Source organism: Lissotriton vulgaris, chromosome 1_1 (genome assembly GCF_964263255.1).
Source record: "Lissotriton vulgaris chromosome 1_1, aLisVul1.2, whole genome shotgun sequence".
In the NCBI taxonomy this organism is placed as follows: domain Eukaryota; kingdom Metazoa; phylum Chordata; class Amphibia; order Caudata; family Salamandridae; genus Lissotriton; species Lissotriton vulgaris.
Window position 1 is genome coordinate 1,567,899,730 of NC_141685.1, and position 27,809 is coordinate 1,567,927,538.

The window sequence follows — 27,809 nt, forward strand, 5'->3', positions numbered from 1 at the left end:
GGACGCATAGGGACAATAGTCTACATATATTAGGATGGACAGTTGGCTTTCTTGCTGCCGGGTCTGCTGGTAGGGGTCTTCAGTGATGCGAGGTAGTCTGCGCAGTTGGTGATCCACTGCGTGAGGTTGCTGGCTGCTTCCTTGGGGTCCGTCGTGCTGGCGGGAGGGTTCTGGCTGAGAGAGGTGGTCGGCGGTGATCTTGTTCCAGCTCCTGCGAGGAGCCTGTTGCGGGTGGTGGTGGGTCGTGGTTCTTCTGAAGCTGAAGTGGACGCAGCTGTGGTCAGTTCAATGAAGTCCGGTGGAGTGGCACAAGGAGATTTACTTGCTGGAGGAGAAGACTGGGTCAAGTGTGTGTGGCCGGCGTAGTGGGTGGGGGTGTTCACCAGTTGCTCGAGTCCGAGGTTGGCGAGGTTGTCCAGCATGGTGGTGGTGTTGCTGTCCTTGCTGTTCTCCAGGTGGAAGTTGAGGTCCCCTAGGAGGATGTAGTCAGCGGAGGGGAGGGAGTGCGGGCTGATGAAGTCTGCGATGTCGTCGCTGAACTGTGTGCGTGGTCCCAGGGGTCTGTAGATGAGGGTGTCTCCGAGTGTGGTCTTTGGGGTCAGTGTGTATCTGGAAGTGGAAGTGTTCGGCGGTGGTGAAGGTGTCGTCGGAGTCTGTCGTGATGTGGATGGTGTTCTTGTGTACGATGGCGATGCCTCCTCCAGTCTGGCTGACGCGGTCCCTCCGGGTGATCTTGTATCCGTCCGGGATGGTGATGGCGATGTCGGGCGCTGAGGAGGCATTCATCCAGGTTTCCGTGAGGAAGGCGACGTCTGGTGATGTTGTGTCGAGCAGGTTCCAGAGCTCGACGGCGTGTCTTTGGACGGAGCGGGTGTTGAGCAGGATGCACTTGAGGTGGTTGCTGCTGGTGCTGGTGCTTGGCTTGGCGGGTGCGGTGCAGGTCCGGAGGCAGGTGAATTTGCAGGCTTGGCAGGTGAAGGGTCCGTGGATGCGTTTCGGGGTGGCTTGGTAGCAAGCGGGGTTCCAGTCGGGTTTGAGCGCGTTGAGGGTGGCGGCGTCGTAGGTCCGTCGTGTGGGCTGGCATCGACGGGGGCCAGGGGTTCTGGCGCTGGACGCAGTCCAGGCATGGACGGGCGTAGACGGGCGTTGACGGGCGTAGACGGGCGTTGACGGGCGTTGACGGGCGTTGACGGGCGTAGACGGGCGTAGACGGGCGTAGACGGGCTTGCCTTTGGCGCATCTGCTGCGCTTCCACGCGGCGACCTCCATAAACGTCGAAGTGGGAGGGAGGAGCAGCTGGGAGTGGGGTGGCCAATGGGCGGTCGAGGGAGGGGTACAGAATACAAAAGGGGGCGAGCCGCAGGGGAGCAGCAGCGGGGATCGGGGAGGGGAGGGGAAGAAACGGCGGGAACAGACACGGGGACAAGGGCTAAGCAAAAAAATACGAAGAGCACAAAGGTACTGGCACAACAAAATAGGCACAACAATATAACACTGGACCTGGCACTCAGATGGCGAGAGTGCGGGAGACACGGGCACAGGGACGCTGCTCTGGATAGAGACAGCGGCAGAGGGCTCACGGCAGCAGCGGAGGGGGCAGGAGTCTTGGGCACCCACAGGGGGGCGGGGGGGGGAGCCACGCGGTGTGTGGAGCGACCGGCCCTGTATTGCAAATGTTCACATTGCACTTTGTATTTTTCTGTACAGTTCTAAGTAATGTTATTTATGTGCTTTCTTTTTGTGCGCCTTATGGTCTAAACTGACCAAATTAAACTATATAGATTGATTGACATTAGAGTATCCAAAAAACTATTATTCATTCGGTTTAGACTTTTTCCTCATTTTGTAGTCCACTGCTCTCATTCCCACGCATTCAAACAGCAGAAGAACAGTCAGTATCCTCTCCTTCTACTATCCAGCTCATCCCACGAGCTTCAAACACTGTGGTTGCAATCAAAAACTCTTGGTCTCATTGCATCTGGTTCTAATGCACACTCTTTTGTCTTCCTCACCAACTTTTTGGACTTTCACAAACGTGAAGACCTGGATTGAACCAAATGACTCCGCAACACTGGCTTGCAGATCTCCACACTGAACCAGAAAGAACTACATGCCCGACACCCCAAAATAACCTGCAAAGGTCGACAAAAGGCGAAAAAAGATGCCCCAAACCTTTCTCACTCCTACAAAACCAATTCCAACCTCCTTTGCATATCAACGCACATCAGCTGTTGCCCCCTATAAAGATAATATAATTGTGAAATGTACCTCTAACTGCACAATCTAAAACTTTTTTGAAGAGCTCAATATTGTCCTCGACACACTTACAGCCCATCACTCCAATAATCCTTCTGGATTGCTTCAATGATACTCTCATCATTCAACTAGAAAATCTAATCTTCAGAACTTCGCTCTGGCCATTAACCAATTGATACCCACCCGTCATCCATACTTTGCCAGGAGAAAGCCTTGATCTCATAAATCTATCAAATACAATAACTCACTTCAAACACATCCTCCCATGTCCCTCTGAACATGATCTAAGAAAAAAAACAGAGCATTTGTAACTCCATGGCACAGGGACAAGAACATACTAAACTTGATGCAGGCGATCTAGAGCCCTCTAATTAACTACCTCACAACAGCAAGTCCCCATAGTTTCAAAATCTCACATGCCACATCTCGCAGGCACAAGGAAGAACCTACTCTCTTGCATGACAACTTAAACATATTCTTGTGAGCAAATTTCTTTGCCACATAATTCTCTAAACAAATTCACTATTAGAACCAATAACATTAACAAAGACTCCACCACCTCTCTTCATACACCTGCTACTCTCCAAGAGTACACAACTACCCTTCCACGCTTTTATCATAGCATGGCCAACAGACCTCATTTCTCCACTGGTTAGTTAAATATATATAAATTGTGATATTTGTTGTGTACACGATTGCTAAATATATTTCACTTAAGTGGAGGAAAGAATTCATACAGCATTTAGTTAACTACATGTCTCACATTGAGATATCTACCATCTTTGCTATGTAAAAGGTCTCTCTTCAAAATGTTACTTGAGTAAAGAATTCATACAGCATTTAGTTAACTACACGTCTCACATTGATATATCTACCATCTTTGCCATGTAAAAGGTCTCTCTTCAAAATGTTACTGATGATAAAGAAAGTAGTAAGATCACCTAAATAGAAAAAGGTAAAATATCTAAAGTTGCTATCTGTAAAGGACATCATGAGCTGTGGTGGTGCCCCTGAGTCAGCAACAACTGGTGGAGGATCTGCAAAAGGGGGTTAAGTTTCCCTGTGACCACCATAACTATTCCATCACAATCAGTAAATCACTGAGGAAATCTGGCTGACTGAAGGACTCTTGAAATCATACCCCAATAGTGGCCAACTGGCACTCCAGAGCCATTCTAAAGCCCTCAAGGCCACAGTCAAAGAAGTCAAAATATTCCACAACTGCTCCCTTGTCTCAGAAGCGTCCTGTCACTCAAAAGAATAACACAATTTATGAATACCAGAACTCTAAATGCTTAAATTACAAAGTGACACACCCAGGCATTATGCCCCTCTCTGGCTGGCTAACCACTTCATTACGGTGATGACACCCAACTTGTATTCAAGCTTTCTGAAAATACTTCAGATTTTGAAAACCACCTGAAGCTAGTGGTAAATATCATCTCAGAAAGGATGACAGTCTTGAAATTAAACCCGAAAAAAACCACAGAAATTCCTAGTATTTAATATAATTTCCAAATGGAATGACTCCTAATGGTCCACTACCTTGGCTAACTGCCCATCATCAGCTACAGCAATCTTCAACTTCTGAAGAACCCTGGTTTACAACTTAATATGGATAATCAGATAACACCTATATCAAATCTTGTATGTTTCCTCTGTGATCCCTTCGGAGAATTCTCATTTTTCTACAGTTACCCCACACAGTGGCAGTTGCTACAAACAATATTCAGGGAAACCTTGATTACAGAAATGCACATTTCAGTGTATCTAAAAATTCCAGTGACTGACTAAAACATCTCTAAAATGCTACAGTTAGACTGGTGTTTAATCTACGAAAATACAGCCAAGTATCGGTATACGGTCAGCAACTACATTGGCTACCTATTTCCAAACAAGTCAAATTCAAAACAACCTGTACCTTACATGAAATTTATTACAGCCCACATTTCTTGGCACAGAAGTTGATGAAGTATAACCTAAGCCGACCCGGAACGTTTAAACTTTTGGGTTATTCTCATTTCTAGAATATTTATATCAAATACGCGGATCACCCTCCCTCTCAACTTACAGAGGGAATATAATAACCTGCTTGGGTTCATAAAACAATGCAAGACCTGGCTGTTTACATATAAAAGTTATTCATTTTGTTTTCTTTTTGACATCTGTTACAGCAAATAGAGTTTCTGACATGAGTTCGTTCACACTATATAAATGCTAAACACATAAAATGAAGCTGAAAAGCTTTATTTTTCTTTTTTTATGCATCCCGTTTTCCTTTAAGGAAAACGGGCTGCATTGGGAAAAAAGTGCTTTATTTAAAAGCAGTCACAGACATGGTGGTCTACTGACGCCAGCAGGTCACCATCCCTGTGAGTGCTAGCCATTCCTAATGAGGGTCTCAAATTGCGACTGCCTTATTAATATTAAGGAGGCAAGCAATTTGTATTCCCATTATTAATCGCAAACAGAGTCTGAGACACTGTTGTACATCCCAATTTGCGAGTCTAAAATTGGTGAGTCTTACATCTGGCCCCTAAGACTAATTTATTATTCTCTGCAACACAGCACTCAAGGGCTGCAAATTTATTTGAAGCAAGTCTTTGAATCTCACCAAATATCTCCAATACAGGACATACTACATCAAGGTTCAACCGCAAGCTCAAAAGAACGTTCAGGAAACTACATAATACAAAACAAGCTCTTTATAGGTGTCTTCAAGTATGAACACAGACTGCACATTTACACATACTTGATTGGCTTTCCATTTACGGATATAAACTGCTAAGCTTAGTCATTTGCAGCACAAAAAGGCTCTTATCTCCCACAGGGAAAAATGACTCACCAAGCTGTATTTTTGTCAACTCTAAAGCTTTAATGCAAATAATAAAGCACATGTTTTTAGACAGAATATTTTTACCAAAGCACCACATAAACGGATTTTAGAAAAAAACATAAAATGTAAGATATCCATGTTAAACTAGAATTGAAAATGGGATTTACGAATACAAAAAAATACCAGATCCAATGCACGAAGGGGCAAGGTGTTAAGAGAATCTTTTTTGTTTGTTTGTTTTTTATGGTTAGGCTGAATTTAAAGATCTGTAAATGGGATTGGGTGCAAAATTAGAAGTAAACACATTAAATAATTGAATATGTATATTGCTGGCTATATTAATAAGATGTAAAATACTGAAATAGCGTTCAGCCATTTGCAAATGCAATGTGCACAAAGCCTCCCAATGTGCTTTGAAGTAATAAACACGTGCCCTTGGAGCCACCATGTTAGGTTAAAATAAGCCTAGGTTTTTCCTGGAAATTCACACTTTGGCTGGTGGTTTTGGTCACTCCTTCATGCGATTAATCTAACAGTGAAAATTGAAGATTCTTAGAAGATCAATTTAGGAACAAGAAAAGAGAATAAAATCTTATTAACTTTTTCAGTGAACACTCAAAAAAAATAAAAAAATAAAAAAACACAATCAAGATAGAGCTCCTGAGCGGTGGTCATGCATGCACACGCATCGCTGTGCACCATTCAATAGCATTAACAATTGCATTTTGATCAGGCATTTAGAAATATAATGTCAGGCAAATCCTTAACTCGGTGTAATGCCCAAATGTAAAATCAGAGTAAAAAATTGATACTTGTATAGTGCATTACTCACCGCAAGGGTCTCAAGGCGCTTGTACGAATACCACTGTGGAACCCATCCTGGCTTTCCCTGTGAGGCGTCCACTCCTGGGCAACCCCAAGGTGGAGGCCAGTGATCCTTAGCGTTGTGGGGGCCGTTGTGGAGATTAAGCAAGCTATTGCCCAGAGTTGCAGAGTGGGACTCCATGATTGGAATAGGCACAGAGGCGAGAATTATCTGGTCCGTGGAATTTTGAGCCCAAGACCCGCCGAGACGGGGAATTGAACCCTGGTCCCGGGCTAGACCTCTGCATCAGGGTCTGCCGCTCTAATCATTGAGCCACACTTCTCCACGGAGTGAACATGTTAGATCGGCGTGTCTAGTTCTTCTGGCCTGCATTTTTAATGCCTATCATACACTACCACATGTACTCATAGTGCACCGAAATTTAGATTAACATAGCGCAGGACATTGGGGGGGGGGGGGGGGGTGGGGGGGGGGGTTCTAGAGAGCCCGGCTGCATGCAAGATCGTTGCTGCCTAGCAAGGCTCTGCCGGCCAGGGAATCCAAACCACTATTTATTCTGATTTAGGAGTTGCATTGGTTATAATTAGCATACTGCGGTTGCCCCCAATGGCTAGTGGACTTTGCTGAGCTCACTTGATGGAGCCAGGGCTGTGGAGGGGACCGGATTCCACAGCAGCCTCATGTGGGGATAACTCTTGTGCCACGGCTGGAGAGCTGGCGCTTCTGCATGCCGTACCTGATAGGCTCCTTGCGGAGGGCGGTGCAGCAGACAATGAGGAGAGGTCCAGCATCATCAATCTCCTGGGTGCGGAGCTAAACAGACTGTGAAGTGTGATTTGCTTGCTGGATTTGGGCCCTGAAGGACGGGGCAGAGCAGGGCCGGACTGATGGTTCTGGCCAGCGCCCTTTCTTCACGCCAGTCCCCTTTCTTCCCATCTGGCACTGATCCCCACGACTTGGGTTTCAGACCCGCCTCCCCCAACTGCTCCCGAGTGTAGGTGGCCTGCACGTACCCCCAGTAAGGGACTTCTGGGGTGCAGCGGGCAGCTGGGCCTCGTGACTGGACTCTTCCACAGCTTCCAGAGGCCAGGACTACAAAAGACAAACTCTTGAGGAGACTGGGTATGCGCAGGACATTCGCTTAATGTTCCAGGAACTTAAACAGCTTGCAAACCATTGTCTCAAAGATTGACCTCCTCAACGACCGCTTTGATCACCTCAAGGAAAAAGTTGATATGCATGAGGAGCACATTGACCAAAGTGAGTGAAGAAACTTGGACGCTGAGGACACAGTCTGCTGTTGGTGAAGAAATACTTCAGATGGAAAAAGTGATTGAGGTCCTTAAAAATGAAGACTTCAAGCCCAGTAGCGTCGCAATAACCTGCACATTCTTGGCATCCCTGAACCCATGGCAATGGAACAGGCGGTGGATTACGTGGAGACTGTGCTGCAATCGCTTTGTGGAGATCGCTCCCCCATATTCATTGTAGAGCGCACGCACCGCTCCTTGGGAGTGCATCTGCCCCTGGAGCACCGGTGCACTAAATTGTGGCTCGCTTTTTGCATTATAAGGACAATGACACAGTACTGCGCTACACCAGGGCCCCTGTAGTACCAGGGGTACCCAGTCTCCTTCTTCCCAGACTTTATGCTGGCCGTGCAGGCTGCCAGGCTGGAGTTTCTTCCTGTTAAACGCGAACTGTAAAAAGCTGCTGCCATCTATTCCTTGATCTACCCAGCCAAGTTGAGAGCTCTACAACGCAGGAAAACATGCCATTTTACAGGGAAAAAGGCTGCCACCAAATGCATCCAAAGCATGTACTCCCCCACCGCCAAGTCCATCCCCTCATCCAGCAGTAACTGCCTCTGTAACCATGTCTAATTGTCAGGGGCCATCTGTGCCGCTCTCTTCTATTGGAGCTGTGAGTTGGAGTGGAATCTTCTATGTGAATGATGTGGTGCCCACCTACCAGAAGCCCTTATCGCTGACCCCGGTTTGAATGTGCCGCTGTGACTGTTTTGTCTGGCAGGCTGAGGTGACAACGGTCGCTCTATCCTAGAATGACCTCTAACCTATTGATCCTGGCCCGTCAGCGATTCTATGGTTGAGTTATCTTGCTCTCCCTTCGGGGATGTTTCCCTACACTGTTTTAACATGGGATTCAGCTTGTTCCTATGGAGGAAGGCGGGGGGGGATTTGGCTCAATTGGGGGGGGGGGGGGGGACACGTGGGATGGGGTTATGGTTGAAAATATTATACTACGTTTACGGTTTTGCTTTAATTTTTCTTTTTATCACCACTTACCAGTACACTGCTGTATCTGTTATCTGAAAGATAAGTGATCTGCGCTATTATATGGCCCTCTAGGTCCTGATGCACCCCATTAAATGCCTGACCTGGAATGCCCAAGGACTGACTGATTGTCGCAAGACACAGCATATTCTAGCTTCTCTGCAGCTACACCATATTGACATTTGCCTACTACAGACGCACTTAAATGAATAGACCCGGGCGTGCTTGTGGGCAAGCTGAATTGCTGATCCGCATGTATCCCACTACTCCAACTATGAATGCAGTGTGGCTGCAATTATCCGCAGGAGCCTACTGGGACATACCAGTCACATGCTATGTGACTCACAGGGCAGGTTTGTCATCCTGGCGGGCACACTGCAGGGGCATCCCCGATATTCAGGTTGGTTTACGGCCCAAATATCAACGACCCTGCTTTCTTTGCCGAGTTCTGGCAACTGGCCAGCACAATGGGCACTTGGGCAGTGCTGTGAGCAGGGGATTTCAATGTGGTCCTAGATGCATGCAAGGACAAGTCTAGTGTATCCAGAAGTCCACATCTGAGAGCCGCAGCTCAGCTATGGGCTCATAGTAGATAAAGATCTCACTGATATTTGGAACGCGCATCATACCTTTAGCGCAGAGGGCACATGTATAGGGCCGACACATAATATATGGTCTCAAATAGACTACTGGTTGGTCACTAGAGAGGTCACCTGGACTAATGCTTCCACACAACTCCCTAGAACGCTATCAGATAACGCCCCGTACTATTGCAGCTTGCCACTCCGGAGATGCTCTCGCAGGCCTTCATTTGGAGGTTCCCCCCCTAACGCCCTTTGGAATCAGCTCTTCAGATCAGGAATCAGGATAGCAGTCTGTAGGATTCTCACCCATGCTCTCGTAGGCGTTTAAAGGTAGTGATAAGGGGAGTATGCAATGGTAAGCAAGCTGGGGTACTTAAGTTGCTGAGCAGCGAGCTTAGAAACGGACATCAGGGCTTTGGGGCTCCAATTTCTTGCCACTAACAAACTATTCTTGTAACCATTAAGCAAAAGCGCCTAGATTACGATACAGCAGATACTTGCAAAACTCATTATATTGGGAAGGACGCCCACACTAGGCATGAAGGAGAGGGATATAGGGCGGGTTACTCTACTTTATATACTGCATCCCTACCACCGGAAACGTCCACCCTGACCTCCTATCTGGACTCCATGCAGCTGCTGAAGCTGAAGGATAGGCATTGCAAGTACCTCAATTAACTTTTTACTGTGGAGGAGGTAATCCAGACCATTAGTGGTATGTGTGGCGATAAGTTGCCAGGCTTGTATGGCCTTACTGCAGCTTTCTGATAAAGAATATGCACCTCTCCTTGCCACTTCCCCACCACCTCCTGTCCATGTATGAGATTATATGTCACGCAGCATACTCCTGCCCTCTCTTAGGGGAAGCCCTTCTGGTTATCATCCTGAAGCCGGATAAAGATGCTCAGTGTTGCGACTCCTACAGACCGCTTTCTATGATCAACCTTGATAACAAAATCCTGGCAAAGCCTGTTGCTTCCAGACTTCTTCCCCTACTATGAATATTGTTTGAGCAGATCAATCTGGCTTTGTACCCAGCTGTTTGATAGCACACAATTTTCTAAACTTGTTGGCACTACTCCACTTGGTAGATCCCCACCAAGGCACGACGGCGGTACTATCGGAAGCCACAAATGCATTGGAGTCGCTTGAATGGCCCCATTCTTTCCACCTTCTGGCTCAACTTTGCATTGGGGATGCCTTTTTGAGACTGATTAAATTGCTGTATGCTCAGAAAGTGGCTCAACTGCTTGTTAATGGGGCGGTCACTCCCACCTTTACCGGAGGATGCGGCAGGGCTGTCCATTGTTGCCCCTCCTTTTTAGGGTAGCAATGGAGCCCTTAGCTGCTCGATTGCAGAAGAATCATGGCACCGTAGGCACACGCTCACCCCTTGATTTGAGCCGTTGACCAGCTTAAATATGCAAGAGTTGTACTACGTTGAATCCTAGATTTATGGCATGAAAACTATGGCCAGTTGATGCCCTGGCTGGAGGGCCAAGTGTCTACATGGGTGAGGTTGCTGCTATTCCTTATTGGGAGGATCGCATTAGCCAAGATGGTAATATTCCCCACATTTCTGTACATTTTTATCAAACAACCACTCCCGCTGACAGCCCACTTGACGATTCCTCAGATCTCACCTTGTAGCATTAGTATGGGCAGGGAAGAAGCCTAAGGTGTCATGGAAGATGCAGACTCTTCCCTTCGAGCAGGGTGAGCTCTGCGCCAAGGACATGGGCTTGTACTTCTAATGCACAAAGGCACAACTGGCCCACTTCTGGCTGCACCCCCACTCGGCTTCAGCCACACACGGCATAGCCACTTGCCTGCTGCTTTATTTTCCCTCACAAATATCCCCATGCCCGGATTGACACTGTGGCTGGTACAGTTTGGGCGTGGGACAGACTGCGTCATCGGGCGAGATTAAATCAGTTGTACACCCTAGTGGTGTCCCCAATGAATCCCCCTCAGACTCCTGTGACTGCAGACGCTGGTGCTCGCAGCAGCCTGAGACTACTTCAGCTGATGACCTTTGGTGAGGTTTATCTGAAGGAGACATTTATTTCTCCGCAGAGACTACCTGATGACCCAGAGTCTGATATTTACTTATCATCAGTTACAGGAAGTCCTGTGCGCCACACATGACACCTTCCCGGTGGACCCTCCACCTTTCTTCACACTGGAGGAACTGCTTACTAACCCATCGCAGTGCAGCCTCATCAATCGCCTTTACACTATGATGCAGTAAACTGCGCCAACACATACAGCTCTTGCACGAGACGCCTGGGCAGCTGATTTGGCATCTCCTTTCAGGAAAGAACAATGGCGTTACTGTTGCTCTGATTCCCCGGGGCATATCCCCGAATTATAGGCTCAGTCTAGTTCATTTTAAATACCAGCACAGACTGTGTCGTATATCTGCGAAGCTACACAGGATGGGTTTACTCAAAGAGGACATTGTTGGTGTTGTGCTGCATCCATTGCTACCTTCATGCACTTGGCATGAGAGTGCCCTAGATTATCATGCTTCTGGTCCAAAGTGTTTGATACCATTAAGCTTATCGCGAACTATGAGCTTGCACGGATCCAGTTGATTGCGCTGCTTGGTTATGTCCAGGACGTCACCACTGAACTACGGGAACTAATTGCTGTCCTGCAATTGTTGGCTAAGCAAAGGGTGGCCATCCATTGGTGCCAGTGTCCTGCACACCGGCTGGGCCACTGCTTACAGAATACAGCATACTGGAAGGAACAACATGGCACCTGTTGGGGGTGGACAACGATACGTTCTCTCAATAATTACGAGGACATTTGGGCTCCGCTGGTGGTATACATGCTGATGCAACAGGATACAGACAGAACTGCTGACCATGTTGCCTCCCAAGAATATGCTGCCTGATCCCTTTGATTATCACTATCTGGGGGGTTGGTGGAGGGGAGCACCCACGTGTTTGGGATGATCATAGCTCGCATCCTGCTGTGTCACTACTTGAGTGGCCTGATGCTGTGCTTTTTTCCTGCACGATGCGAACATTGCTGATTTTGCGCCTATTCAGTAAATACGCAAGTGAAATGCTACCTTCTCTTTGGTAGCACTGCATTTGGAGCCTTTTTTTGTTGCATTACTTTTAGTTTGTAATTTCCGTCAATTCCAATAAAATATAATACAAAAAAATTAAAAAAAAACATAGTGCAGAACAGGAGGCTAGTGCCCAGTAGCAATTTGCATGGTCAATAATGAAAGCAGAAAAGGTGCCTCTGAATACATAAAGTAAATACAGATGGGCTGGAACTAAGGGGAATCGATCGACATAACCTCTCCTTCATACCACGAGAAGATTAAGAAACTAAAAATAGGTCACCTACCAGGTGATTCTCATTCTCTTAAAAACACCTATAAAATGTGAGGCACGGTGAGGCATACAGGGATAGTCTCCAGCCTCGATTTTTATAAAGCCAATCCTGCCTACCAAACACTCAAAAGTACAAATATGTATGCATTACACAAGCCAGGAAAACACTTCGGTAATGGCTGATCAAACAAAAAATAACTGAAAGATTACGGGCAGTACCCAAGTATCATCACAGCTATTCTCTGGGCAACTGTAAACCTGCTTTCTCTTCTCGACCCCCTCTTTAGCTAGACAGAAGGATACAAAGGCTTTAGATGACACTGCATGCCCAAGAGAAAATGCTAAAACTAGCAAAGATTCTACACAGGAGTAAGGATTTGTTTATTCCTCACGGTTAAATGAAGACGAAGCTCTCCAGCAGCACCCATTTCTCTGTCATGTCAGAGACTCGAGATCGGCATTCTTGATGATGGAGACATTTCAGCCACCTGGATTTAAAATACTAATCAATCTTTTTTTTACTCGTTATGAACACTGTTACTGATAAACAAAAGGATATTTTGAAAACCACACCATGGAGTTTCAAAGTAGACACCTGGTACGGAACCATCTTTAATGTACACGCCCCCTCCCTCCCTGTATGAAACTGTAAAAGCAGAATCGAGGGCTCACCAAAAACCATGAATAAACGTACGCCTTTCCAGCAATCCTAAACAAGACTCTCCCAACATGAAATTAACCCATGAAAATGGCCATCTCTTGCACGGTTTCTCTTTAGAATGCATTCCATGGTCACCTCTAGTCTGATGTGGCTGCCCTACATTAACTCTTAATCACTCCAAGGAAACAGAGTTATTCATCAGAGCAGGCACAATCTAAGGGTACTCCTCAACACGAGGACTGCACTGTCGGTGCTGCACTGTTCTTATGCTCTTCAGAACTCATTACAAACTCTTACATCTGGGGAAATATATGCACTCAATGGAGGATGAAAGGCCACAACAACTATATTTTTCAACTCCATCTTATTCAGCTGCTCCTGCAAATATGTTCTGTAAATGTGAAGGAATTGGAGGCTAAAAATTAAGATTGTATCCTTACATTAGTTCTAGGGAGCTGTAACACAGAACTTGGCAGGCTAGAGAATGTGTCCAAACAATGTGTGCAAGCAAGATCCAGCTCGCTGCTTGCACCAATTTATTTAATACCAAAAAGTGTGTCTGGATTGATATTGAATCGATCGACAAGTCCCCCTCTGCCGTTGTCCGTTCCACATTTATCTGTTCCCCCCCGGGGAGACCAGGCTCACTGGGGCCGTGAACATGACTGAGACCGCCCGAGGAGTGGTGGAACGGACTGAGAGTGACCCGTTACTACGAACTGTGCTGGCAGCCATTGGGTCACTTCATGATCGTGTTGAAGCCCTCATTCACAAAATGATGGAGCGCTTGTCTGAAATCAAGCGGAGTGGACCGGACCCTACTCCACTACAAGCAATGAAAACACTCGGGACCCCCAAGATGGCCACGTCGTTGGAAGAAGCAGATCCCGTACTGTGGGAGGTGTCGGAGCCTCAGACCAATGTTTTGGTTGATGGAAGCGTGCTCGATGCTGTGAATGGATTGTCTGGCCTACGCTCATTGCTGATTAAGGAAGGACTGCTAGGTGCTCCCTTTCCGGAGTCTTTTGATGGGAACTGTTGTTGGCTGGAAACCGCGTCTCTCCCCCGTATATCGGCTCCATTAGGATGGCGGACGAAACGAAGCTGGGAGTCCACAATGGCGAGGAGAGTTTTTGGACTTGATGGTGTTCTCAGCGCTTTCATCTCTCTGCTACATCTCGATTTGAACTTTGATATATCTTTTTCATGTTCTGACTATCCTTCGGAGGCGACAGTTTGTCCGGAAGGAGCTCGCACGTCTGATCGGAAGGGTCAAGGATGAGACTGAGTGACTGGGTTTAGCAGCGAGTCTTGCTGGACAGGGGGTTTGCTATCATGATGCGTTCGGGAGGTTGGGCGGTGTTTAAAGTTTCCCCTGTTGCGATACGTATATGCGGCTTAATAGACTTCTTGACCTTAGTTTGGGGATTCTTCGTTCTGGCGGGGAGGAGGGGGGGGACCGGGGGCATGTATGTATATGCCCTCCTCCACTTTCTCTTTCTACTTTTAGAAGTTAGTTAGTTGGGGTGACAGGCACACTGCTAGTTGGGGTGAGGCAATAGCCATATTCAGGGGTGCAGGGTGGGGGGGATGGGTTTTTTATTTTGGCTTTGGTTTTTGTTTTATGGTTTCTTTTTCTTCACTCTCTCTTCAATTTTCTTTACAAGTATAGTTGGTGGAATATCCTGATTTCGATCGTCTTCTAATATCTGGTGATCATGCTTCTGTTATTATTCTGATTGTTTTGGGTAGACAAGCTCTGAGGACTGGCGCTTAATGTGGATCGTACATTGTACTATTGCACATCCTGCTTCTCACACGTAAGTGTAGGCGTCTCAACTGTTTTTGCATTTGCTCGTATATATCCTGTCTTCTGCCTGTTCACCTCATTATTGTACCGGAATGTATAGCACCCGATATGTCTATCTCTTTCTGTTTTAAAATAATAAAAAGATTTACAAAAAAAAAAAAATGTAAATGTTAGTTTGTTTAAAATCGTAAATCTCCGAAAGTTCTTCCCCGATTGCTTTGAAATTTTCACACAACGTTGGAATCGAGTAGGGCCGTGTTTTTATATACACAACGTTGGATTCCAATACGCGCGTGTTTTTAAACGAAAGCCCGAACAGACACATAAAAATGTCAATGTTAGTTTGTTCAAAATCTTAAATCTCCGAAAGTTCTTCACCGATTGATTTGAAATTTTGACACAATGTTGGATTAGATTAATCGTGTGCTTATATATACACAACGTGGTATTAGAATACGCGTGTGTCAAATACGCGCGTGTTTTTAATCGAAAGGCCGAACAGACGGTATCAATTTGGTTGCTGCACAAAAACTACAAGGGACGCATAGAGACACTAGTCTACATATATTAGGATGGACAGTTGGTGTCAGGATGGTAGACCGGGAAGTCGGTGGAGGGGGGGGGGGGGGGGGGGAAGGAGTTGGTTCACTTTGCAACATTAAGAAAGGACGCATAGAGACAATAGTCTACATATATTAGGATGGACAGTTGGTGTCAGAATAGCAGACCGGGAAGTGGGTGGAGGGAGGGGGGAGGAGTTAGTTCACTTTGCAACATTAGTGCGTGTTTATATATACACAGCGTTGGATTTGAAAACGTGCGTGTCCAATACGCGTGTGTTTTTAATCGAAAGGCCGAACAGACCCTATCGATTTCGTAACTGCGCAACAAGTACAAGGGACGCATAGAGACAATAGGCTACATATGTTAGGATGGACAGATGGTGTCTTGTTGGCAGACCGGGAAGTGGGCTGAGGGAGGGGGGAGGAGTTGGTTCACTTTGCAACATTAAGTAAGGGACGCATAGGGACAATAGTCTACATATATTAGGATGGACAGTTGGGGTCAGGATAGCAGACCGGGAAGTGGGTGGAGGGAGGGGGGAGGAGTTGTTTCACTTTGCAACATTAGCGCGTGTTTATATATACACACCGTTGGATTTGAATACGTGCGTGTCCAATACGCGCGTGTTTTTAAATCGAAAGGCCGAACAGACCCTATCGATTTCGTTGCTGCGAAACAAGTACAAGGGACGCATAGAGACAATAGTCTACATATGTTAGGATGGACAGTTGGTGTCAGGATGTCAGACCGGGAAGTGGGTGGAGGGTGGAGTTGGTCCACTTTGCAACATTAGCGCGTGTTTATCCCCTTCGCTGCAGGGGTTAATCCCCTGCTGTGCTGGGGGCAGGGGGGCGCGCACAGCGCCCGCATGCTCATGACGAGCTGAGCTAGTCATGAGCTACGGCGCTCCTGTGCTCATGACGAGCTCAGCTAGTCACAGGTGTATTGCCTCCTGTGGAACGCTCAGCACAGCGGGGGAATTCTCCCCGCACCTGAGCGTTCCACAGGCCATGACGAGCTGAGCTCGTCATGAGCACCGGAGCGCCGTGGCTCATGACGAGCTCAGCTCGTCATGAGCATGCAAGAGGTTAAATATACACAACGTGACAATAGTCACAAAAACATGTTGTGTGCCCACAAGCATTGTGAATTTAAACTTATGAGAAACATGCGCTTACTCTTTTCTTTCTCTTCCATTTAACTAGACTGAGACACAGCAATGCGTGGCAGGGTGCAGCTAGTATATTATATATATCTGCTCCCATGCAGAGTATTTACATAATTTGAAAGCAAAGAAAAATAGTGGATCTTACAAATATTGGTAATGTAGTATTTCCACACCACAACAAGCAGTGGCAAAGCCAATAGGTTTAGTAAAAAAAAAAAATATAAAACATTTTTTTTAAGGCATGTTACTTAGCAGTGCAAACTGCTGTGTAACATTAAAGTAAAAACAAAACAAAAAAAAGCACCAACGCTGACCGTGTAATAAAATTTTTGTTCATTTAAGACATGTAGCACAGCCGCTCATACGGTCATGAAATAACTATAAAAAAAACAGTACCAAGGGGACGCTAAGCTGGTTTTTGAGCTTTTTAAAAGTTTTTTTTATTTTACAAAACCTTTTTGCTGACCGGTGCATGCCTGCTGTAGGCGAAACCTAAAAATAACTAAGTAATCTGTTCACTCTCGCATTACATTTGTATAAAGAACGCATTTTTGCACTGTATTTTCTGGGCAGTCTCATATTTAGATGTCGGACTTATTTGAATATTCAGAACCAGTAAACATCAAATAGTAAATGGGAATGCAATCTGGCCTTAATCTTAAATAAAAGCAGCATACAGTGACTTTCAACATTTGAAACAGCAAATAATCCATCACCAATGAAGGCATATTTAAATAAGAAACAGCATTGCTTTAACCAGAAGATATTCGGTAAAGTGATACTGAAGCCATGTCATTAAGCAAACAAGTAAACGCAATGAGGATTAGAACAACACATTACAAGTAGTTTGATTAAACACTTACTGTTAACATACTCCTATAAACTGGATTTTGATCTTCTGATTGAGTGCAGATCATTTCAATCAGCAAACATCTACATAATCCCTTTGTTTCCACGTATTATGAAATACAAAATGTCCTCGGAGGCTGAAAACCTGAAAAAGCAACAGATTATTAGCAGACATTCAAATTTTAACCAAAATATATACAAGCAAAGAGTTACAGTAATGTTAGTAAATTGTCTTCCGAGTTTCAGCATCCAGAGTCCAATGTTCCCAACGCACACAGGCCAGCTTGAAAGGTCGCCCCGTACAGTCTTGTGAATATCCACAGTAAAATGAGGAGGATATTAAAGCGCACATGTTGCTCAGAGGGTACTTCAATACTCTTCATTCGCAGACTTCTCCACACTACAGTCTGCTAGATTTAAAGGCTGGGAGACTGGTGTAGCTGGCCAGATAAGGACGTCTAAAGACATGACTATAGCAATAGTCATTAATAAGTATAACACGCCATGACTGTGTGCCATATAAAACAAGCATTGACAATGGCAACTGGTCTGGCCGACAACTGCCTCCTATGTATCATTGGTCAGATCCAAAAGGGCAGATATCCTGCTTCTAAACATGGTTGTCATCTTGCAACAGTAAAACAATTACACACTCTGGACACCCATCCAAAATTGCCATCTGGCTTAAAAGCAGTGGCCACGTGAGACGCACAGCACTATAAGTGTAATAAGCAGCATGACGTTTCTGAGTAGCACTAACTGTTAGAACTGCTGGGTCATCATTTTTTTTTTAAAACAATGAAATGGGGACCTATAAAAAAGAAAACGGAAAACTAAAGGCCTGGTCAACTAGTTCTCGAAGCACATTCAATTTCATGTGGATGTGCACATGTGGCAAAGGCAGTCACTCACAAAGTAACCGAGCCAATGGATGAAGTGGGATGACCGCTGCCCTCAATTTATATCTTATCATTACAAAGCAATATTTGAATGGATAAATAGGGATGACCTAAGCCCCTCACATATGCGTAAGCATGGATGTATTTATGTTTTTTTTTTTTATTAGAAGAGCCAAGCAAATAGCTAGAATAGCGAGGCCAGACCTAAAAAAGTAAATTAAACAGCACAGAGCTAAATGTAAGTATGTACAAAATTATGTATGACAAAATATAGCCCCCCCGCCTTCGTTACAGGTTATACTTATCGCAGTGTAAATCTTCTACCTCCAGGGTTTGTCAGGGAGCTAACCAGCACAAAAACCCTTGCCTATAATGGAAACCGTGAGATCCCAAAGAACAAAATACTGGTATCTGGGTTTCAAACACAGTGTAAGTCACCATTAAAAAGTACTAGGTTTAACAGTCTTTTAACAAGAAGCACAAGTTGCTTACCTTCGGTAACAATATATCTGTAGGAAACAGTTATTAGTGTTAGATTCCTTCCCTTAGAATATCCTCAGGCGTCAGACTGGATCCGGAGAGTTTGTCAGCAGTACCACTGCGCGTCACTAGGCGTCGTCTGCGGCTCCGCGTCCGTAGTCTGCGTCGTGATCGGCGGGATGACGTAGGAGTACTTAGACGGCGGCCTCGCGTGCGGACGTCAGTTCTGTACATAGCTTTCGGCGCCAGTAACGCAGAGCCATGATAGAAACCAACACTGGTGCCATGAAACTAGGGCACTGTAAAATGTGTCCTTAAACCTAGATATCGGTTCGTAGAACGGGGAGGATGGGTGAGTGGTAAGGATTCTAACACTAACTACTGTTTCTTACAGATATATCGTTACTGAAGGTAAGTAACTTGTGCATCTGAAAGAATCAGGTTAGTGTTAGATTCTTTACCTTAGAATAGATACCCCAGCAATACCAAACCAGTGGTGGGGCTGCGAACCAAGATCACACCAGAAAGTCCTGGAGAACGGAACAGCCGAAAAAGCCATCTCTCCGGACTTGGCTGTCCAGGCAGTAATGCCTAGCAAACGTGTGCAGCGAGGCCCATGTAGCTGCCTGGCAGATGTCCTGAAAGGGAACTCCCCGACCAAGGGCAGTAGTAGCCGCTGTGGCCCGAGTGGAATGGGGGGGCGCAGCCCAACAGTAGGCTACTTTTTTGCCAAAGAGTAGCACAAGACGGCCCACCGAGAGATGGTCCGCTTGTGCACCGCCCGTCCCTTCTTATCGCCCACTTAACCAACAAAGAGCTGGTCATCCACCCGGAACTGGCGTGTGCGATCTAGACAGAAGGAGAGCGCACGTTTTGGGTCCAGATGGTGGAGCCTCTCTTCCTCCTTCGAAGGATGCGGAGGCGGAAAGAAGGTGGGCAAGGTGATGGACTGCCCGATGTGAAGGGCTGTGACTACCTTGGGCAGGAAAGAAGGACGAGTCCTCAGAACAACCTTTTCCGGATGGACAGAGATGAAAGGAGGTTTAGAAGATGGAGCCTGGAGCTCACTCACTCTCCTGGCAGAGGTGATGGCAACCAGGAATGCAGTCTTAAGAGTCTGAACACAAAGAGGACAGTTATGAAGTGGCTCAAAGGGAGCGCACATCAGATAATTCAGTACAAGGTTCAAGTCCCACTGAGGCATAACGAAGGGAACAGGAGGGAACATGTGTGTGATGCCTTTCAAGTTTCTATTTACAACAGGGGACTTGAAAAGAGAAGGCTGATCAGGAAGCCTTAAGAAGGCTGAAATGGCCGAGAGGTAGCCCCTGATAGTGCCCAGAGCAGAGCCTTGCAGGGCAAGAGACAGAAGGAAGAGGAGAACCTCTGAAAGGGGGGCAGAGTGGATCCACAGCCTTTGCTGTGCACCATGCCAAAAATTTGTTCCACCTGCAGGCATATACCGTTTTTGTGGAGGGACGCCTGGTTGCCAGAATCACATCACAGACTTCAGGAGGCAAATTAAATGGCCTCAACTGTCGCCGCTCAATCTCCATGCATGGAGGTGGAGACTGGACAGGTTCGGGTGGAGGGCCATCACCTGCTGCTGCGACAGAAGGTCCTCCTGAAGAGGCAGATTAATCGGGGGATCGACTGACATGCTGAGTAGCTCGGGATACTAGTATCTTCGTGCCCAGTCCGGAGCCACAAGGATGACTTGGGCCCGGTCTCGCCTGATCTTCAGCACTCTGGGGAGAAGTGGTATAGGCGGAAAGGCGTACAACAGACCACAGCTCCACTCGCAACGAAAAGTGTTGCTGAGCGAGTGCCGTCTTTAAAATTCCAACATGCAGAACTGATGACATTTCGTGTTCTCTTCGGTGGTGAATAGATCTAACCAAGGCTCTCCCCACTGCTGAAAGAGACCTTGCGCCACATCCGAGTTCAGACGCCATTCGTGATCCATAATGCACCGGCGGCTGAGATTGTCCGCCCTGGCGTTCAGGGAACCTGCCAGGTGTTGAACCACCAGGGTGACGCCCTGGTGTGCCAGCCATTGCCAGAGGTGCAGAGCCTCCTGGCAAAGGGTCCACGACACCACCACGCCCTGTTAGTTGCAATCCCACATGGTGGTGGTGTTGTCTGTGAACACCTGGACTACACTTCCTCGGACAGAGGGAAGGAATGCCTGCAGTGCAAGTCTGATCGCCCGCAGCTCCAGAAGGTTGATATGGAGCCGGGACTAAGACAGAGACCAAAGGCCTCTGATCTCTCTCTCCCCCATGTGGTGCCCCCATTCCAGGAGGGACGCATCTGTCACCACTACGTGCTCCGGTTGGGGTAGGGAGAGAGATCTGCCACTGACCCAATCGCGGTTCGTGAGCCACCACTGCAACGGATTTGCAGTGCCCTCCGAGATCAGGACGTGGTCGGACAGGTTGCCCTGATGCTGTGCCCACTGAAACTTCAGGTCCCACTGCAGAGCCCGCATCCGCCACCTGGCGTGATGCACAAGAAGGATGCAGGAGGCCATCAGTCCGAGGAGCCGCAGCGTCAACCTCACCGAGACTCGGGATAAAGGCTGAAAGATCGGAATCAGAGCCTGAATATCCCAAACCCGCTGTTCGGGGGGGATAAACCCGAAACTGCGCGGAGTCCAGAACCGCTCCGATGAAAAGGAGCTTCTGAGAGGGACACAGGTGCGACTTTGGCACGTTGATGAAGAACGCCAGCGATTACAGGAGGTCGGCCGTAGTATGGAGGTGGGAGACGACTGTCTGGGGCGAGCCCGCCTTCAACAACCAATTGTCGAGATAGGGGAAAGACTGAAATCCCTGAAACCCCTAATTTGCGCAGATGAGCTGCGACCACCGCCAGCACTTTCGTGAACACCCCTGGGGCGCTGGTACGGCCGAAGGGGAGCACAGTAAACTGAAAGTGCTCGTGGCCTACCGTGAACCTCAGGTAACGCCGGTGGGCGAGCAGGACGGGGATGTGGAAATACGCGTCCTGCAAGTCCAACTCTACCATCCAGTCTTCTGGGTCCAGGGCAGCTATGACCTGAGTCAAAGTCAGCATTTTGAACTTCTCCTTGCGGAGGAAGCCGTTGAAGCTCAGTGGGTCCAAGATAGGGAGTAGGCCTCCTTTGCCCTTCTTGGGTACCAGAAAGTAGTGGGAATAGCACCGACGTCCTACTTCTGGCCCAGGAACGCGTTCGATGGCCCCCTTGGCCAAGAGGGCCGTAACTTCCTCCTGCAGAATTTGCAAGTGATCCCCCGACATGCAGTGGTACTGCGGTGGCATGGCTGGAGGGGTCACCGCGAAGGGGAGGGAGCAGCCCTAAGGACGATTTGCAGCACCCACCTGTCCTACGTGATGGAACACCAGTGGGGGAGGTGATGGCGGACCCTGCCCCCCACTGGTGACGAATGGGCCTGAAATGCCAGACTAGTAAGGCTTTGAGGCGGATGCTGCAGGGGCGGGTGTGGACTGACCCTGCCGGTGTCTCCAGGTACCGCCACAGCGGTAACCACGTCCGCCACCGCGTTGGACCTGGGTCTGCCGTCTGTGGCTGGCTTGACGTGTGGAGGCGGCCTTTCCTTGGCCACGAAAGGAGCGAAAAGCGGAAGTTTGCTGGCGTTGGGCTAGGCCCAAGGATTTGGCCGTAGCCCTGGAGTCCTTTAAAAGCTCCAGCGCACTATCCGCCTGGTCCCCAAAGAGGCGAAGGCCGTCAAAGGGCATGTCCATGAGGGTAGCCTGGACATCCCCGAAAAGTTGGCGGACCTCAGCCAGGCGTGGCGGCGAACCACCACCGTCATTGCAATCGCCCTACCCAGCGAGTCCGTTGTGTCGAGTCCACACCGTTTAGAGTAGCGTGCGGCATCCCGCCCTTCCGCAATGGCTTGGGCGAGCACCTCCGCAACCGGATTCCACTGAGAGTGGGTGTAACTGTCAAAATGCGGTGTTGACAGACCGGAGCCTCAAACTCAAGGAGGAGAACAGTTTCTTCCCAGTACCTTTTGGATTCCCGATCCGGAGGGGCGGTCGGGAATGCTGTCTGGGAGGTAGAGACCTGGATCACCAGGCTCTCAGGGTGGGGTGAATGGACACGAAGCTAGGGTCGTCCGGAGTCGGGAAGTGGCGTCGGGCCACGTTCCGATCCACAGGGAGGCCTGTGGAGGGCTTGGACCAGGTGCCCAGCAGAACGTCGGTTAGGGCTTAGTTGAACGGCAGTAGAGGCTCCGAGGACCTTGCCTGCGGTTTGAGCACCTCAGTGAGGAGGTTAGTCCTCACGGCCGCGACAGGGAGCTCAAGAGCCAAGGCCCTGGCCGCCCTGGTCAACAACACGCTGTAAGCAGCCCCTTCCTCCGGAGGGAGGAGAGACGAATCCAGGTCGGGCGAAGTGTCCAGACCACTGGCCTCCCCTATAGCTCGTCTGCCCAGTCCTGGCTCAACTGGCACTGCAATGCCAGAGGGCCCTCGGACCCCTCCCAGTCCTCCTCGTCATCCATCTCCTGATAGTCAGGGAAAAATTATGGAGCAGAGTCGTAGGTGAATTGCACACCCATCGGCGCCGGAGACGGCGCCAGTCTAACGCCGGACCCGGACCATGGTTGGGACTGGGGACGGCGTCGTGAGCGACACCCTCAGGGTCGGCGCCAGCGGAGGAGTCGTAAGGTCGACTGGCGACAACCCGGATCCGGGCCCGGATCCTGCGGGGTCCTGAGGCGTCGGGACAGAAGTCGACGACAGCGCCGGGGCCGAAGCACCCGACTGCGCCGGGGCCGGAGCCGCCGGCCCACTAGGACTCCCAGATGGACCCGCAGGACCCAAAGGCGCCTCAACAGGATCCGACGGAGGGAAGTGAGTCCTCATGGCCACGAGGAAGTCATGCATCTCCTCCGGCGTCGCGTGCAGCCCAGGGACCGGAGGGTGTGGAGCTGGACGCAGCGCTTGCGGCTCCGGCCGAGCAGCGTGGGCGGTGTCGCCCGAATTACCGGCTGCGTCTCGCGAGCATCGGGGGGAGTCAGAAGAGCGATGACACCTCTTCGACTTCTTTTTCGATTGCCTCGACTTACCTGAGGACTTGGAGCCCGACGAGTGGTGGGGACTAGTCGAGCGGCGATGACCACGGCTCCGCGACCGGTCCCTAGACTTCCTCCTCGACCGGGACTTCGAACGGCACGGAGCAGACTGCCGGAGCTAGAGTTGCTTACAGACCGCTCCAGTCTAGCCTTCGAGGTCAAGGCCCGGCAGTCGGGGCACAATTTGTCATCATGGTCGGCCCAGAGGCAATAAAGGCACAGATGGTGGGGGTCGGTCACCGACATCAAGCGGCGACAGTCCTCGCAAGGTTTAAACCCAGGCATCTCGATCGCAACCGCGAGTAGAAGGTCGACTCGAGAAGTGATCAAAAGTGATCAAAAAAGTTAGTCAAAAAATTACTAAAAAAAGAGTACTGCTCTTCCTGGATCTGCGCTTGCTGGCGCGAAAAAAAAAAAAATTATTAAAAAAAGAGTACTGCTCTTCCTGGATCTGCGCTTGCTGGCGCGGAAAAAAAAAAAAAAAAAAACTGACGTCAGCGTGCGAGGGCGCCATCTAAGTACTCCGACGACGTCATCCCGGCGATCACGACACCGACGACGAACGCGGAGCCGCAGACGGCGCCTAGAGACGAGCAGGGGTACTGCTGACGAAAACTTTCCAGATCCAGTCTGACGCCTGGGGATATTATAAGGTAAGGAATCTAACACTAACCTGTTTCTTTCAGATGTCTGGCATACTGCCTTCATAGTAATATTTTAAAATCAAGCAGACCTAGGTCATCTGACAGCTTAGCCCTGAATCTCTTAGGCCTATAGCCTTGATCACTGGCTTGCCAGCATAACCATCTCAGACTACTGTATTGAGCATAATCACTGCAATATACACACTATTTCAACAGAAGCAATCACATTCTGTTAAGACGTTTCTAGAGAAGATAATCATGTAGGTTTAGCATACGCCCCTCTTTCAGTATGGCTTCTTAAAGCGGTTTCAAGCAACAGCTGCGCTGATATAGTGGACCTAAATAGATGAACTGGTCTGTGTTCTGGCGTTAAGCTCGGTAAAACCAATAAATCAGGCTCCTTTTCCTTAGGCTGGGCCTTTGTATGGAGCAGAATGAACAGATCATACATGTTAGACAATTCTTTAAAGAATGGCCTGCTGTTTGCCAGAGGATGGTTAGCAAATAACTATAGTTCTCAGAAAGGTTGCATATTCCAAAATGTAAACAGTGAAATATCTGAGATACTGTGAATTAATGGAAGGGTTATGAACAGTTAACTGAGGAATCATGGGTGTGTCTAGAAAATAAAATAAAAATAATTGTGAGGAACACAACAGTTGACCTCCCTCTACACCCACTGTACGACTTGATCACGGAACGAGGGTTGACAGATATATGGTGGACCTATAACCCCCATGAGCAGCAATTCACCTTTCTCTCAGGAACGCAACAGTCTTTCCCGTATTCACCCTTACTGTCACTTACACCTCTTCTCAGACGCTCATCACCAGGCACAAGGTAATATTGATCACTCCCCTATGTGGGATAAACTGGGACTTGAGGGAGGGAGGGAGCGCATACATCACATTGTACTATCTCACTCAACCCGTGGTACCTCTAGCCACCCAAGATCAGGGAGGGACTCCAAATGACAACAGAGCCCTACTTTACCAGAAACAAAGCATCTGTCGACTAGGCTCATACACAGCAGTTATTAGGCACTTGCCTTAATAGCAGGACACAAAACATAAAAACGAGCCTATCAAGACTTTTCGGAGCGGGAAATTCAAACACTCGAAAGGGAGCTTACGCAGTGGGATAGTCCTGAAGCTAGGCATGCTCTTTCACTTAAGCAAAAAGAGTACAGGGAAGTGGTGACTTAGGCCACCCGCCTAAGTCGAAGCCACGCAACACTGTGTATATGAAGTTGGCGACAAAGCAAGCAAATTGTTGGCCTGGTTAGATAAGATGGAGTAGACCAGCCGCTGGGTGCTAGGAGTGCTGATTCGGGACTAACAGAAGGTGGCAGAAGTCTTTGCCACCATTATGCTCAGTTATATTTCCCTACGATGACCACCACAGTGGAAGAATCATGGGAGTTTCTCACAGACATCAAACTACCTTGGCTCGGTCGCTACAGATCCAAGGAGAGAACAGAAGATAAAATAGCAAAAGCAGTGCGGGAGTTGTCTTCGGGCAAGGCGATCGACCCTAATGGGATACCAAATCAACCTCTACAAACCACCGAATCGGAAGTAAGCCCCACATTTCCTGAAGATTTTCATAGAGAGCCATCAAGTGGGTGCACGGCCCAGAGACCAACGACTGGTAACCATAGTGGTAATCCCTAGGGAGAGGAAGCAGCCTGAGGACTGTGCGTCTGATAAGCCAATATCTCTCCTCAATGCTGAGGCCAAGGTTCTGGCCATGGTTCTGGCCACACACCTCACCAAGGTAATCTCAGACCTGATCCACCTGGATCAATCTGGCTTTATACCCTATCGTAATACCACACCAAACCTGAGGCACCTTGATAACATGCTGAGCAAGGCGCCCCTGCTTCAGGAGCATGTGCTAGTCTTCTCGTTAGACGCCAGAATGGCATTTGACTCAGTTGAATGGGTATATATGTTTAAGGCGATTGCTAAAATGGGCTTCAGTCCAAGCTTTGCCTGTGGAGTACGACTTCTATATACCAACCTGCTCACATAGGTAAGAGTGAACAGGGGGAACTCCTAGATCTTCCGACTGCAACGTGGCATGCGGTAAGGCTGCCCCTTGTCTCCTCTCATATTTTTTGCCCTTGCACTGGAACCCTTGGAAGCTTGGATCAGGCAGGACCCACTGGTCCAAAGCCTGCAGTGGACCAATCAGTGGGAGGATAAAATTGCCTTATATGAGGACGGCGTCCTGCTTTACGGAACAGACCAGGAGCTCACACTAGATAGCTAATGAAGATTATTCACATATTTGGCAACTAATCCAGGTATAGAAATTTGCGAAAATCCAAAATATAAAACCTACAAGGACGACTGCTGAAATTTCGGCTGTGCATTCATGGGGCATCAGTTTCTTTGTATTTCTTATTCTTATTATCACACTGCATTGTTAATCACAAGCATTAGCACATTCTACATTTGTCGTATGCTGCCAATGGGGCATTAGCAAGGATTACATTGTGGTATGCGTAGTGTACCAAGGTTTATTCACCCAAGCACCATTTGTGTGCAGTCGTATTATTACAATCCACATGCAGTAATTACAGTGGTAAGAATCATAAAGTATGAGGAAAACAAACCTAGAACATTATGCAGCAGTGACTGGTGATGGAATTCGCTCTAAATATCAGGGTTACCAAACCGTTTAATTGTTCATTTCATGGGACCGGGAACCTGCCGATCATTCAAGGGTTATTTGGTCGGTGGAGGGGGGCCTCCACTGCTCAGCAATATCGGACTTCCCTGCTCATGGGTGCACAGTTTATCCCCCATCTCTGTATGCGGCAAAGAGGTGTTTGGTTGCGTTCCTTGTGTTTTATCTGAGTCAGGTTCTAGTTGAGAGTCCGGCCCTCGCAGCCCTTCCAACATGTGTCCCCAGTACTCTAGGTCTCATCCTGCATTCTCGTCCGCATATTTACTCCCGCATGTCTGACAACCATGTATCTAGCTTTGGGGGAGGGTATGAGTCCAGTATATTGCATTGCGCCTTTTTGCTGGTACTAGGCCTAGGAGCGCGAATGTGTGTCTTGTGCGTGTTACCTTTTTTGGTATCGGGAGTACCCCCAGTAGGCAGTGTTTGACGGTTTGTTCTAGTCTAACCGCTGTGACAGCACAGAGTATCTGGATGACCAGATGCCAGTAGATTTGTAGTTGGATGCATGTCAAAGTCATGTGCAGAAAAGCTGCAGGGTCTGCGCCACATCAGGAGCAGTGGGAAGGGTGTTATGGGTCAAAACAAGCTTGTCTCGGAGGTGTCAAATAGGTGCGATGTAGGTAGTGGAACTGGTTAAGTTTGAACACTCCCCTTCCATAAGGGGGCTGTGAGGTCTTCAGACCACCTGTATTTTACCAAGGATGTCTCAAGTTTGAGGTCTTCTTGAAGGGCCTTGTAGATGCGGAAGATTAGGCCTCTAGTGGACCCCCGGGTTGAGCAGCAGCGCCAGTGTGTGCGACTCAG

At 48.1% G+C, this 27,809-nt stretch overlaps 1 protein-coding gene across 2 annotated transcripts in view; it reads right to left on the minus strand.

Annotated features, from left to right (window-relative positions):
- The window catches only part of OSBPL8 (oxysterol binding protein like 8), a 1,216,063-nt gene that overhangs the window by 1,091,710 nt on the left and 96,544 nt on the right, over window positions 1–27,809 (minus strand). For both annotated transcript variants that reach the window (XM_086918072.1, XM_086918071.1), the window contains exon 2: window positions 17,219–17,349. The gene's annotated coding sequence lies outside the window, so the exon portion shown is untranslated. The remainder of the gene's footprint in view (window positions 1–17,218; window positions 17,350–27,809) is intronic.